The sequence below is a fragment of the Vicugna pacos genome, unplaced genomic scaffold (genome assembly GCF_048564905.1).
Source record: "Vicugna pacos unplaced genomic scaffold, VicPac4 scaffold_5, whole genome shotgun sequence".
NCBI lineage: Eukaryota > Metazoa > Chordata > Mammalia > Artiodactyla > Camelidae > Vicugna > Vicugna pacos.
The window spans coordinates 2,132,437-2,139,384 of record NW_027328726.1 but is presented as its reverse complement, the minus strand read 5'-3'; positions in this window follow the sequence as shown (position 1 = coordinate 2,139,384).

Genomic DNA, 6,948 nt, shown 5'->3' with positions numbered 1-6,948 from the left:
TCGTCGCGCCCCGAGCGGATCTCCGAGTGGATCCCCCCCCACGAGGTCGACCAGCCGTCGCGGCCCTCTGTCCCGTCGCGGCCCGGGTGGATCTCCGACTGGATCCCCCACGAGGTCGACCATCCGTCGCGGCCCTCTGCCTCGTCGCGGCCCGAGGGGATCTCCGAGTGGATCCCCCCCCCCTCAACGAGGTCGACCAGCCGTCGCGGCTCTCTCTCTCTGTCTCTCTCTCTTCGCGTCCCGAGTGGATCTCTGAGTGGATCCCCCCCCACGAGGTCGACCAGCCGTCGCGGCTCTCTCTCTGTGTCTCTCTCATCGCGTCCCGAGTGGATCTCTGAGTGGATCCCCCCCCCACGAGGTCGACCAGCCGTCGCGGCCCTCTGTCCCGTCGCGGCCCGAGGGGATCTCCGAGTGGATCCCCTCCCCCCACGAGGTCGACCAGCCGCCGCGGCCCTCTCGCCCTCTCGCCCTCTCGCTCCCTGTGTCCTTACGGGATCCCCGAGTGGATTCCCCCCCCCCCCCCCAACGAGGTCGACCAGCCGTCGCGGCTCTCTCTCTGTGTCTCTCTCATCGCGTCCCGAGGGGATCTCCGAGTGGATCCCCTCCCCCCCACGAGGTCGACCAGCCGCCGCGGCCCCAGTGGATCCCCCCCCCCCAACGAGGTCGACCAGCCGTCGCGGCCCGAGGGGATCTCCGAGTGGATCCCCTCCCCCCACGAGGTCGACCAGCCGCCGCGGCCCTCTCGCCCTCTCGCCCTCACGCTCCCTGTGTCCTTACGGGATCCCCGACTGGATCCCCCACGAGGTCGACCATCCGTCGCGGCCCTCTGCCTCGTCGCGGCCCGAGGGGATCTCCGAGTGGATCCCCCCCCCCCCCCCAACGAGGTCGACCAGCCGTCGCGGCTCTCTCTCTGTCTCTCTCTCTTCGCGTCCCGAGTGGATCTCTGAGTGGATCCCCCCCCACGAGGTCGACCAGCCGTCGCGGCTCTCTCTCTGTGTCTCTCTCATCGCGTCCCGAGTGGATCTCTGAGTGGATCCCCCCCCACGAGGTCGACCAGCCGCCGCGGCCCTCTGTCTCGTCGCGGCCCGAGGGGATCTCCCAGTGGATCCCCCCCCCACAACGCGTTCGACCAGCTGTCGCGGCCCTCTCAGCTGCCCGCGGCCCGAGGGATTGTACTCTGTGTGCCTATGCGGCTTACCTGGCCTCCTGTGGCCCCAAGGATCTCTAGTTGACCGGGCGTCCTTGGTTATTGGATGATCTGGGTTGCTTCACGTCATGTAGGGATTTTTAGTTTGCATGCTTGGCTTAAGTATGTCTGTCTTTGTCTGTCTTTGTCTGTCTGTCTGTCTGTCTGTCTGTCTGTCTGTCTGTCTCTCTCTCTCTCTCTCTCTCTCTCTCTCTCTCTCTCTCTCTCTCTCTGTATGCGGTGTCTGTACGCATGCGTGTCCGTGTCTATGGACTTTTCTTTCTTCGGGCGGGTAGGCGTCATTTGGCTTATTTGATTTTTTTTTTTTAACTTTTCTTCCCCGTGTTCCACGGTACCATCGTGTTTATCTATTCTACATGTGGAGATCCCAGTCCCGTCCCACCGCCCTTACCCCTGACAACCTCAAGTTTGTAATCTGTCGGTCTGTTTCTGTATTGTTCGTTCGTTCGTTCGTTCGTTCGTTCGTTCGTTCGTGTTTTTTTTTGGAAATCTGTTCACCTAGGACTATAACTGTACGAAACAGATAGTAATAGAATCTCAAGCCCATCCTACCGAGAACAAAACGTTTCAAAGAGAAAGAAAGGAAGGAGAAGGGGGGAAAATAAAAGTCTCTCTATTTTCTTGCTTCCCTCTGTCACTCCTGATGGTTTAGATGTCTTCTTTTACAATTTTGTGTTTATTCTGTTTGGAATGAACGGTAGTGATCACCTTTCCGGGGATGAGTGTCTCATGTTTGTACCGTCCTGCTTCTTCTCTATTTAGAGTAGACCTGTGGATGTTTCTTTTCGCATGGGTTGAGTGTTGCAAAACTCTTTTAGTTTTTGCTTGTCTGTGAAGTTCTTTACCTCTCCTTCTATTCTAAAGGATAGCTTTGCTGGATAGAGTATCCTAGGCTGCATTGTTTTGTTTTGTTTTGTTTTGTTTTGTTTTGTTTTGTTTTGTTTTGTGTTTCATTCAGGAATTTCAATAGATCTTGCCACTCCCTTCTGGCCTGACGTGTTTGTGGAGAGAAATCCGCTGAGAGCCTTATGGGGGTTCCCTTGGAACTCACTCTTTGTTTTTCTCTTGCCTAAAGGCATTTAGGATCATTGCTTTCTCCTTGACTCTGACCATCTGGATTAGGATAGGTCTCGGTGTGGGTCTGTTTGAGTTCTCCCTGTTTGGCACCCTCTGAGCCTCCTGGACTTGGATATCGGATTCCTTCCTTAGAGCTGGGAAATTGTCAGTCATGCTTTCTTCAAATACCTTTTCGACCCCCTTGCTTCTTCCTTCCCCTTCTGGAACCCCTATTGTGCGTAGATGGGCACGCTTTCGATGGTCCCGTAGGTCCCTGAGATTGTTTTCGTTGTTCTTTCTTTGTTTTTCTCTCAGCTGTTCTGATTGGGTTCTTTCTGTTGTCCTGTCTTCTGGGCCACTTATTCGCTCCTCGGCGTGATCTAGCCTCCTTTGGACAGCCTTTAGACCACTTCTCATGTCAGCCAATGAGCTGACCAGTTCTCCTTGACTCTTCTTTAGAGCTTCGATTTCGTTTTTGACGTACAGTATACATCTAAACACTATCACTTGGAGTTCCTTCGGTACTTGGATCTCTCCTTTTTTGAAATCTTGATCTAGCAGGCCATCCGTGTCTATTTTGTGGATCGTGCTTTCAGGGAATTTCTCTGGCTCTTTTCATTGGGAGTGGTTCCTCTGCTTCCTCATGCTGCTCCTATCTCTCTGGCACTGTGGCTTAAGGAGTATCAGTTATCTATTGTGGTCCTTAAGGAGTTTAGGTATTTATCTAAAGCCTATAGAGGAATAAAACTTTAAAAGGGGGGCAGAGGGGGGGAGAGGGGGAGAGAGAGAGAGAGAGAGAGAGAGAGAGAGAGAGAGAGAGAGAGAGAGAGACAGAGAGAGAGAGACAGAGAGAGAGAGACAGAGAGAGAGAGAGAGGGAGAGGGAGATAGAGGGAGACGGAGAGGGGGATAGGGGGAGAGAGAGAGACAGAGACAGAGACGGTGGGAGGGGGAGGGGGGTGGGGGAGCCGGATTTTAAAAGAATGGAGGAAGAAAAGGTTTGAAAACAGTGTACAAGCAATAATAGAAGAGCAAGTGGAAGCAGAAGAGCGATCGAGTTGAGACGTCTTCTAAAAGCCTTTAAAAAATAGAAAAGATCAGAAAATAAAACACAATTGTTTCAAAAGTAAATTTTTAAAAGGTAATCGGAAATAGAACAGATTTTAACAAGAGATAAAACACAGGATTTGAAAAGGAGGGAGAAAGAAAAGGTTTGAAGACACTGTGTAATCAGTAATAGAAGAGTAAGTGGAAGCAGAAGAGCGATCGAGTTGAGACGTCTTTTAATAACCTTAATAAAAAGGAGAAAAAAAAAATCGAGAAACGATATCTGAAACCTGTAAATAATCAATAACAGGAGATCTAAACCAAGAGAAGAGAAAAAGGAAAGGGGGTGGATGTTTAAAAATAAGAAGAATAAAAAGATTTTCAAGGAAACATTTAAAAGGGATTAAAACCGTCAACGTAGACGACTGTTCAAAAGTCAAGGTTAAAAAGGTAACAGAAGGTAAAACCGATAGAAGAGAGATTAAAAAAGAGAAAGGAAAAGGAAAAAAAAAGGGGGGTGGGGGAAGGACGTGTTCCCGGCACCGCGGTCGGATGCTGCGTTCCTCCCGGGAAGGAGGGTGGCTGGCTGGCCGCCCGCCCTCTCCCGGCCCCGGTCGTTCCGCTGCTCTGTGCGGCTGTGTGCTCCGACTCGGGTCGGCGGCGCTCCTCTCCGTAGGTGGGCTCGGGGAAGACCGTGGAACCGCCCCGCCCCTAGCTGCGTCCCCAAACTCGGCTCCTTCTTAGTCATGGTGGCGCGAGTTCTCTGAGGTACCGGGGCAGAAATATCCTATCTGCCTCGGGCTGTAAACGAATCTCAGTCCTGCCTAGAAGGCTGCGGAGCCCCCGGGTGCGGATTCGAGTCTCGGCCCCGCCCCCGCCCGCATGCTGCACGCCAGAGGCTATGGCGGCTGTGGCTGCGTCCCGCCTCTCTTCTCGCGAGAAGCGCCGGTGATGGCGCCGCGGATCTGAGGAGACGGAGGCTACGGCGCCCCTCCCCCCAGGGCACACCGGCCGTGTTGCTTTGCCTTTCTTTTCCCGTCATGTACGGGGGGGGCGGGGGGGGGCGGGTTGTTCTGCTCTGTATCCCCTCCCGGCCGCCGCCCTGGTCCTCCGCCCGGCTCGTGCGGCCTGTCCCGGCCCCTGGCTGCCGGCCTGCGACTCGGGCTGGGTGTCGCGGGGACCCTCTGTGCCCGTTTCACTTGGATCGGTCGGTCAAGGGGTGCTCTGGGTAGATCTGAGGCTCGGGGGCGCCCCCTCCGTCCCGTCGGCCTCTCCGTTGGAGAGGGGCAGTTTTGGCGAACGAGCCCTATTCCTCCTCTGCCGCTCCCTCCCCGCGGGACCTGTCCCTCCCGCCCTGTTTTGCTTTTTACTCTTTCTTTTCTCCTTTTCTCCTACCAGATTTTGGGCGTCTTTGTCTTTCGAAGAGGGCGGTGTTCTGTCGGAGTTCCGCAGGTGCTCTGATTGGCCGAGTGGGTCCGTCGATGTGAGTTTTGGTGTATTTGTGGGAGAGGGTGAGCTACGAGTGTCCTTCTACTCCGCCGTCTTGCTTCTCCGCGGGTTATTTTTGAAGAGTAGGTGCTGGGGATTGAACCCTGGGCCTTTATTTTTTGCATGCTAAGCACGAGCTGTACTGCTGGATCTCTAGGCCCTCCCCACCGCAACACCCCTCCCCCCCTTTCCCACCGCCTCCATAGTACTCCATGAATCTCCTGACTAGATATCTATGCTTCCTTGGAATGGGGCCGTCCGTTTCTTCATCGGATGGATGGACGTCTGTGGATTCGTCTCGTTTCTCTCCACTGCGGTGGGTGGCATCGGGGCCTGGGGTGGGGTTGAGTGGCGTGGGCTGGGAACTGTTCTTCACGTGTAGAGGTGGAGCGGAGCGATGAGGATGGTGACTTTTTCCCCCGAGTGCTCACGCCGGGTGATGGAGGCCTGTGGTCTCACTTGGAAGAGGACTCGGGTGACTGGAACAGAGCCCGTGTGGGGTCGTTGTGGAGGGAGGAACTCCACCCCCCAGCCCCAGCCCCAGCCCCGGCACTTGTACCTCATCGAGGGACGGTCGGCCGAAAACAAATGAAAGCTGTCAGAGGTGGGGGTGGGGGTGGGGGTGAAGGGGTGGGTGTGGGTGTGTGTGTGTGTGTGTGTGTGTGTGTGTGTGTGTGTGTGTGTGTGTCCCCGTTCCCCGTACCACAGTCCCTGGTCGAGGCCCCCCGAGCGGAGAAACGCACGCCAGGCCGTCCGTGCTCCTGGTTGTCCGGCCGCGTGTCCCCGCCGCCCAGAGATCCCGAACCGTCCCGCTCGCTCCCCTGCCGGGTGCCGTGTGCCACCTGCCTGTCGGCCGGGCGCTATTTTAGACACTGCGAAGAAGTCGGCCGGACGGCCGGGCCGGGCCGGGCCGGGCCGGGCCGGGCCGAGCCGAGCCGAGCCGAGCCGAGCCGAGCCGAGCCGAGCACGTCCAGGCCGAGGTGGGTGGTGCTGGGTTCAGAGGAGTGGGGTACAAGCGGGAGGCGGGCGTCGATGGAGGGGAGGGGGAGGGGGAGGGGAGCAGGGATGACGATGGGCTGGGGGGCTTGGCGTGTGGGGTGGGGGTGGGAGGGATGGTAGCCATCCTATGACTTTCTCTCCTCACCCCGCCTTTGGTAAGTCTGTTAGAGTGACGAGGTTGTGCTGGTTTCTGGCTGGTGCACACCATAGTGATTGTGTTCTTCTTTTTCCTGGTCTTTTTCAGGAACCCTCGTCCCGAGGGACTGAATCTAGTGCCCTGTGCTGCGCGGTACGACCTAGGGGTCGAATCTGCCAGGAGAGGTCTTACAAGGATCTGGAGGATCCTGGAAAACTGCTACCATCCGGAATCCTACATGGATATTCAAGATCTTGCGGATGGATGGACGGACGGAAGACGGATCGAATGGAGGCCCCGCCCCATCCCCTGGACCCCTTGGCCCAGGAGGATCGTGATGGGTCTGGAAAGGACTCTTCCGACGAGGGTCTCGGGATGGACTTTCTCGGTCCGCGGAAGGTGTTTCTGCACAAAGAGGAAGAGAGGGGCGTTCTCGGCCGGAGAGCCCGAACCGCCTCCTTTCAGGGATCCGCTCCAGTCTGGGTCGGGGTCGGGGTCAGAACGCGACCACCGACGGCTCCCCTCCCTCGTCTTGGCGCTCCAACTTGGGAAACCCTCCTCCCTGCCCCCTCACCCATCTTCTCGTCAGCCTGCCTCCAGCTTCCCCGTGCCAACTACCTCTCTCATGCTGCCGGACTTTCCTCCCCCTTGGGCCGCCAGGAAGCTCTCCCACTCCTCCACGTGCTTTGGCTTGGAATCCCTGACAAACACAAGCGGTGCTGGAGGGCGGGGCCGGGGGCAGTGGCAGAAGGACTCCCTTCATCTTATGGGAGCGACTTTTATCTCCATAGGTGGCGATTGAGAAAACACATAAAATCACTCAGAAGAATACCCATGTGTAGTCTCCCTGACCTAGATCCGTGTCTGTCTGTCTGTCTGTCTCTCTCTCTCTGTCTCTCTCTCCATTTCGCTATTCTGTGTGTGTGTGTGTGTGTGCGCGCGCGCGCGCGCGCGTGTGCCTTTCTGTCTGTCTCCCTTGTCTCTCTTTCCTCTCCTCTCCCCTCCTCTCCTCTTCC